The following is an 8837-nucleotide window of genomic DNA, read 5'->3' as shown; positions in this document are numbered from 1 at the left end:
GATGCAGATGCAGGTACCCACGATCAGCACGCAGTGCTTCGTTGAACCAAATTGAGCTTCAGAGTTTGTGGTGATCCTCATTGCATTCTAGAGGACATCCTTTCATTTCTGTATTAGCTTAACTTTTAGGATGTTGTGGGGTCTGTCCCAACATCCCTTTTGAGATAGTTTAGAGCTTCATAGACTATAGTATTTAAGTTTGGAGTTTTTTTCGTTTATTAAGACTCAAGTGTCACTTTGGTCAAAGTTATGACATGGCGTACTTTTTTCCTTTTATTATGTTTTACTCGTGTAAAAGTTGAGGTTTGTCTTCTGCTGATATAAATAGTCATGTCAGGGGTTCGCTTGAGGGCCATCAATGGTCTTCGAGTGCCAGTCCTGCCCAGGGTGTAGGCTCGGGGCGTGACACTTTAGTAGCTTCGTAGCCCTAGGATTGGGTCCTTTTGAAGGGCTCTTTTGTTGGTATTTGGGGAGTTTTGACCTGACGTTTCCACCCTAAATACTCTCATATACATGTTAGTAACCCCTCACATCTATTTGAACCCAAAACAACACATAAACAGGCCAAGACACACAAGCACGTTACAAGGCTAAACTTTCGAACGTCTTGGACGTTCTTGGACGTTTGATCTCCAAACACTTCCAAACTTTAGATACTGCCTCAAAATATCATTATAAACCATTTTAGAATTTTAAACCCTAATGAAACACATTAAAGGATGTGAAGCTAGAGCCTAACATGTGGGGTTATATGACACTGACATTTCATGTAGCTCACATGGTTATATCAGTTAATGTTATTCTCCCTATGTAATAAGATAATGAATATGACATACACAACGATTATGATTTCCTTATGTGAGTTTTACTTAGTAGGAGTGGTGGTATGGGACTCCACTTTTACATTGCACAAGTGGACTTGAAGGGGATTATGGGTTTGTTGCTTATTCTATTGTAAGGCATGAATGTATGCATGTATGTTGAATGGATTGTTGCTAATGCGTGATTTTCCTTATATTCAAGAAATGGAAATTATTATATCTCTATCTATGACTATTGATTATGATGAGGTCTTAAGATGGTACGTGTTACTAAGGTGGCTCCAAGGGGTACTTAGTATAGTTGGTATTATGGGATGTTAATTATACATTGCACAAGGATACCTTAGAGTTATTAAGGTGATGGTTCTACTATGTTAATGATTTGTATTTTACCTTTAAATGCATAAACATTTTTCAAACTTGATGAATGCATGCCTTATACTAAATATTTTTTTAAAATACGTGACCACCATCTATTGGCTATAATTAAATTACTTAACTTAATTTATAACCCTATTTGTTACTAATTATACCTGACCCAAATGAACTACACCCACCCCAAATTAACTACATCTGGCCCAAATTACATTTACCCCCACCCATTAAAAAGTACACCCATTATGCCCAACATTTCACTTCACCTTCCAACCTTCTTCCTCAATATATTCGCCTACAATCTCAAAAACACAACCTAAATACACACATTATCACCATGAAGGGTGCTTTTTCTAAAAATGATATTTCTCCCATCAAAAGTCTCTTTGTGGTGAAGATGGGTTTGACAGACTCGACAAGTCTATCAATAACTCAAAAACATGTTTATTTGAGATAACTAGCACTACATGTCATTCGATCTTCTAGTTTTCATTAGTTAGTTGTAATATCAATAACGAGATACCAAGCATAAGTTAATAAAATAAATTTCTAGTAACAATAAATCATATGACAAAAAAGAATTATATTCAAAAAGATCATAAAATAATTAATTTAATATAATCTTGAGAGATCCTAAATCTATAGAAATTTGAGATATTCTCTTTTGAGAAAATGATAAGTATATTAGTAGCTTTTATTGAAGACCCATGAAGCTGACTTGGCATGTATAAGTAATAATGTTTAGAACCCAATATAAACTTATTTATTCTAAAATTAAGAATTCATAAAATATGGAACTATTTATAGGATGATAAATAACACCATAAATATTTTATTCAAACTCACGTTATTTCAAAAGACTAGATTTTAATTCGAGATTGTAGGTGAATTTATTAGAGAAGAAGATTTGAAGAGGAAGTGAAATATTTTAAATGAAGGGTATATTTGTTTTAATTGGTTGAGTAAATGTTATTTGGGGCGGCTGTAGTTAATTTGGGTCAAGTGTAGTTAACTTGATCGAGTGTAGTTAATTTGGGTAGGCTATAATCAGTAATGGTGGGTATGTAAATTAATTTAAGTAATTAAATTGTAAGCAATAGATGGTCACCACATATTTAAAAAGTTATTTAAATGATAATCTCCTATAAAAGTGTTCAATTGTCACGACTCGAGTCTACACCCTGGACGTGAACGTCACTCAAGAACCATTACTGGTCCCAAGCTAACCCTCATCCTGACTGGCTACAAGCGGAGGACTAACTTAAGCATGCAAAATCTTAAAAGTGAAGAATATATTAAACTCGCCATAAAATAGGCAACTTAAGTCTTTAAAATATTTAATAAAATAAATGCAAAATACAGAATCCTAAACTAAACTGACTATCTATGAAGCCTCTAACTCATAAATATGGAAGTCAGGACAAGACCCACGACCTCCTAAATAAACTAAAAAGTAAATGAAATCCTCCATAAATAAGGAGACTCACCATGGCTAACTCGAAATATGGAATGTATCAACGAAGCTCTTGCTTATGATCCTGAATACATGTGTCTGCATCATCAAAAGATGCATGCCAATTGGCTCAGTATGTAGAATGTACGAGCATGTAAGGGGAATTATGAAGAATAACATAAGCTTGATACTTGAATAAAAGGTGTAAACATACTTACCTCTTCTCAAACTTGAAACTCAAGGAATACTCAAGAATAAGATAGTCAACTCAGAGATTAAATACTTAACTCAAAGATATGATACTCGACTACGGATACTCAACTCCATATACTTAAGTTTTGATATTTAACTGAACTCATTTCTATATAAAGCAATTTAAAACAAGTGCAGTATAAAGAAAAGTTGTTTAAAACATGATGTTAACTCAAGATAATAATATCATAAAAACATATCATGCTCCCTCTCAAGGTCTACTTGTGCAATGCATGAATGAAGTCTCATACCCCCATTCATACTAAGCATAACCCCTTGAGGAACCATGTAATTATTACTGTAGGAGTTTCTCTAACCGACAACCACCGTATGAGTCTAAGTGGTGATACAGTGTCTTGCCCACGCTGCCAGAATTGTTCTATACCTTGTCATCGATATAGGACCTTACTTATCTTAGTGGATTCACTAGATAAAGTTACCTGATCAACTAAAAAGTATGATCCGTCAATTCCAATTATGGGTTCATTGATTTACATGGAGACTTGAGTTAATATGAACTCTCATCCCCAAATCAGTGCTCAATACTACTCCCAAAATATACTTTAGCTCATACTTTTAATAAAAGTTTCTTTCCTTTTGGTTGAGATAATTTACTGAACCCTTTAGCTTTAAATAGCTCCTTTTAAAATCAATTTTTCCCTTTTAGTTTCAATCTTTTGGAACTCTTAGTTTCCTCTTAACTTAAATGTGAAATCATTTATAAAATTTTAGGGAATACTTAGTTCCCTTACAGCTTTTGAGCAGTGAACTCAACCTTTACTCTTTGCTTAACTTGAAACTTAATTCTTAGAGAATAATTAGTTTCCTTATAGATTTTGAGAATTTAACTCAACTCTTTACTCTTTCTTGACTTTAATTCTTTAAAACAAAAAGAAAACATTTGTGAAACACTTTAGAAAACCTTATAAACTTTGTTTTGACTTGCTTCTTAACTTCTAAACTTGACTCTTAATTTTTCTTGAATTGAAGTATGGATTCAAGGTTCATGATCTCATGATGATTTCATGACTTTCAACTTGGAGGGTTCATGCGGAATTATGAGCATGAACTACTCAACTCGAGAACTCAAAGATATTTCTCAACTCAAGATTGTTTGACTTATAGGGTTCATGTAGAAATTATGGGCATGAACAACTCGACTAGACTTGAAGGTCTAAGTAACTAGATGGAACTCATGTATATGACTCTCTCATTCTCTTATTCAGTTCCTCAAAACATAGTTCATATCAATTATGGATCTCAAAGAATTCACTATTAAACTTAAAGACTTTCTTGAACTCTACTCTTAACTCTCTCTTGAATGTGAATTATGAATTCAAGAGTTATGGTTAATGATATGAAGGATCTATGTGATATTTAAGAACCATGAATACATATTCTTCACTCTTATATTCACTTGCTTGAGTCTTGAAACAAGTTACTAGAAGTTGTAGAAGACTCCTCAAAAGGACTCAAATGGACACTCTTAGTATGCTCCAAAGAATTCTCAAACCTTAACTCTCAACACTACCTTGAATTTGAATTATGAATTCAAGGTTATGATCATGTTAGGACTGATTTTAGGTGTTTAGAAGTAGCTTAGATTAGTTAGAATCGAAAAGTAGTGAAGATGCACTTTAAATGAACTCAAACGGAGCTACTGGAGGCAAACTGGACTAGGCAGACGACTCTTGGGCTATGGGTGGCGCGGGCACCAACCCCTGACGGAAATATATGGGTTAGGGGCGCTCTGGTAGGCGCGCCACGCCAGGCCCCAACCCGGAAAATTCTGCCAAGCACTTTTGCTCGTATTCTCACCCTAAATCGTCTAAATTCGAATGGTTTCTTCCCCAATCACTTGGATACGATTAGTTATCATAATTACACTCTAATATAATGGGAAAAACGCTAATATTAATCAAATTATCTCAAGAAATCATCAAAACTCCAACACAACAAGATTTAGAATGAACTTCAAGAACACCTTTCAAGAACTCATCAAGAACATCAATCGTTACACTTTAAGCATGAAATTTCACTGAAAAAAAATACATGATTGGCGTGTGGGTGAACTAAACCAACACTATGTAAGCTTATATACCTCTTAGATATCAAACCCATGGCAAAAATCCGCAACTAAAATCAAGAACGTCGACGTAAACCTTCATCCTTGCCTCTTTTCTCCTCTTTTCTCTTTCTTTCTTTTCTTGCCTCTTCTTGAACCTCAACTAAAACCCTAGGTGTTTATTAAGATTATAAAACTGAACCTAAAAGGATTAGACCCCTAAAATATGACTAAAAACGAGTTAAATCTGATTGGATAAGGAAATGACCGAAATACCCCTCACTATTTTTTGCTAACTTTCCTTGACAGGACAACCTAACTTCAAAAGGTCATATCTCACTCATCCGAACTCGAAATTTAGAAAACTTGGCATATTTTAAAAGATAATTCAAAGAGCTTTCCAATGGTATCTTGTAGGACACCTAACTAATCTTGTACGCGGAGTTATGATCGTTTGAAGTTGACCAACAATGCATACTTAGATTAACTTGCTAAATTTCAGATTTTGCTGTTTCCAATTTAATTATTTTTTGAACTCAAGGTTCTAAATCTAGTGAACTCACCTTAATACATAAGAAAATTTTAATTCCTTGGTAAAATATCACTCACTACGATGAACAGTTCAAGTCTTAGTTCGAAAAAAATCTTGGGGTGTTACATCAATATTGGACCAAAGGTGGATGACAAAATATTTTTGAACCAATAGGTGGATGGCAGGGGTGTTTGGGAGTCAATAGATGAATGGTAGTTGTGTACCATTTCCAATAATTCAAGGGTATTTCCAGTAATTTATTTTTCTTTACATAAATGTTTTTTTACTATGTAATATTGCATGTAAGATAATATTGTGTTTTGATTTTAATGATTGATAGTTTTATACATTCTTTTATACATTTTGTGATATTAAATTCCCGCGCAAGGCAGATAATATTACTAGTATTATATAATATAGAAAGATATACTGAATTGAGTTTTTTAATAATAATAACAATAAGAAAAGAAGAAGAAGAATAGTAAATTTAGAAAAATCATAATTTAAGAATGTGAGTTATAAACTCTATATATACATATAGCAAACATATGGATAATATGAACAGATGCTTATTATGTCTTATCAGAAAAGTACAACCCTACACAAAACTCATCACCCTTAAAAAAGGTCACACTCATTGTAAAGGTTACTAGCTTTGTACTGATATTTTCAATCATACTGATATCACCAATATTGGGGTTTCTGTCATTTATGCATTATTATGATTTTTTTGGGATATGACTTGCTTATTAAATAATGCTTAATTGAATTTTTGCTCATTTCCCTTTTCACTTATTTTAAAATGATTCAATACAAATGGGATTTGTTTACGGAATATGTTGAATGCCCTCATAGCTTCTATGAAATTTGTAAAAAAAAAAAAAAAAGTTGGGCAACCATATGCCCGCCTATAACTCAGTTCAACAAATGATAATTTTAATGTGTTGTTATGCCTTAAGTCATAAAAAATTTTAAGCTACACAAAGACGCACAAGAAAGTTCTTCGAAAATTTCTAAGATAAACTAAAAGATAAGATTGCAAATTATAGAAATACACAATCGTTTATTTCGCTTATTTCCATCATCACTTAATATTTTTAAGAATTTCTGAGATCTCATATTTTTTTAATGTATCCGAGCTGCATATTAATGTATTCGAGCCAGTATTTAATGCATCCGAGCTACATAATATGTATCCGAGTTAGTTTTTAATGTATCTGAGCTACATATTAATGTATCCTGACCAGTATTTAATGTATCTGAGCTACATATAATGTATCCAAGCTAGTTTTAATTTATCTGAGCTACATATTAATATATATGAGACAATTTTTGATGTATTCGAACAACATATTAATGTATCCGAGCTTCAATTATTGTATCCTAATCTTTTTATTTCTAAGAAATTAATATAATTAAAAATTTATTAGGAATAGATTGTAATTTTATACTAAAAGTATGAAATTGTAATTTACACTTTTAAAAAAATTTAAAAGACAGGCAGAAGCCTATTTTTTATTATATAGAACAGCATTTACATGGCCAGGTCCAATAGTGACCAGGCCCAAATGAAATAACAGAAACAAATAAAATAGGGAAAATTTGCAAAACAATAATATTTTGGAATTTAATAGGATCCCTTAGCAATACATTTAATATTTATTAAAAATGAAAATATTTTAGTTTGTTATGGATTGATTTATGTATTTTTTTTCTTTATTTAACCTAACATAATATAATTTAGAAATAACAAATTAGATAAAATCAAGGGAGAGAAATACTTCAAATTAGATTAAGTTGCTGAAAATCTTCATTACTTTCCTTACAAAAGATTATGAGACCTAAAATAGGTGGTCTTTTCCTTCTTCCTAAAGGTCATTATTTGTCATTATCTTTCAAAATTAGTTGTTGTTACGAAATTTTATGATGATACCTTAGAGTTTTATCTATTAAATTTTTTTATTTTACAAATTTGAACACCTATATTTTATATGTTATTTGACATATTTTTCTCACAATGTATTTGTTTTATTTTTCAGAATTTTGTATCATTTCTTAAATTTTATAAGATATATGTTATTTGACATACTTTTTTCACAGTTTATTTATTTTATATACCACAATTTTGTATTATTTCTTAAATCATATTCATTCCAATATGTATGTCATTTGTATTTGTATTCACTCTAGTTTTCATGTTTTATTATGTATTTCAAAATTTGTATTTATTTATTAGTTCGTACACATTCAAATACGTATGTCAAATGAATCTGTAGCTATTTAATATAAACATATTTTTATTCATGTATTTTTTTCATTGTGTATTTATTTTTCTCATCAAAATTGTATTTTCTTTCCTAAGTCGTATTCATTCCAATAGCTATATTATTTGTATTTGTATTCGTTCTAGTTTTTATATTGTATTTTGTATAATGATATATAAAATACAAAAATAATATGATGAAAAAGTAAAAATATTTTGTATAATGATATATAAAATACAAAAATAATATGATGAAAAAGTAAAAAAAAACTGAAAAGCAATAAATGAATATTTGTTGTAATCTTTCTTAAATAAATACATAACTAATTGGTATACCTTTGAAATGAATATAAATTAGGAACAAATACAAGATTCATAAATTATGCAACATGAGATTTTGAATAAATACAAATATCAAAAGTATACATATAGGTTTGAATACGAATTGAGAAATGATACAAAATTCTAAAAAAAAAACTATAAAAACAAAACAAACTAATAGAAAGTTGTTCCTATAAATAAAATACACACTTAGTGCATATATTTATGGTGAATATAAATTAAGAACATATACAAGATTTTTTACTATACAACATGAGATTTTGAATGAATACAAATATTGAAAGCATACATAATAATGGTTTGAATGCAAATTGAGAAATAATACAAAATTCTATAAGAAAATTATAAATATAAAACAAACTAATAAGAAATTGTTCTTCACCCTTGTCTTCTTTATGTTTTTCGAAATCTTCTGCACCTAATTATTTTTATTATTTATTAATTATGTATTTATCCTGACATTGCTATCTCGAACTTCAATACGGATAAAATCATGAAGAAACTTAGATTTTCTCTCTTGAGCCATTTTAATCGCAGAGCCTACATTTTTGGAGTAAAAATCTCCAAAAAAGTTGACTGAAAATGTAAAGAAACTTGCATAAAAATCGAGAATAATGATGAAAAATTCGTAAAATGAACAATGAGAAATATAAAAGGTGACATTGAAAACAAATAAAAATAAATCTAAAGATCTAATCGAAATTACCTTAACCAGATTAAAAATTTGATGCAAT

Source organism: Solanum pennellii, chromosome 7, assembly GCF_001406875.1.
Source record: "Solanum pennellii chromosome 7, SPENNV200".
Lineage (NCBI taxonomy): Eukaryota > Viridiplantae > Streptophyta > Magnoliopsida > Solanales > Solanaceae > Solanum > Solanum pennellii.
Note: the sequence above shows the minus strand (reverse complement) of the source record.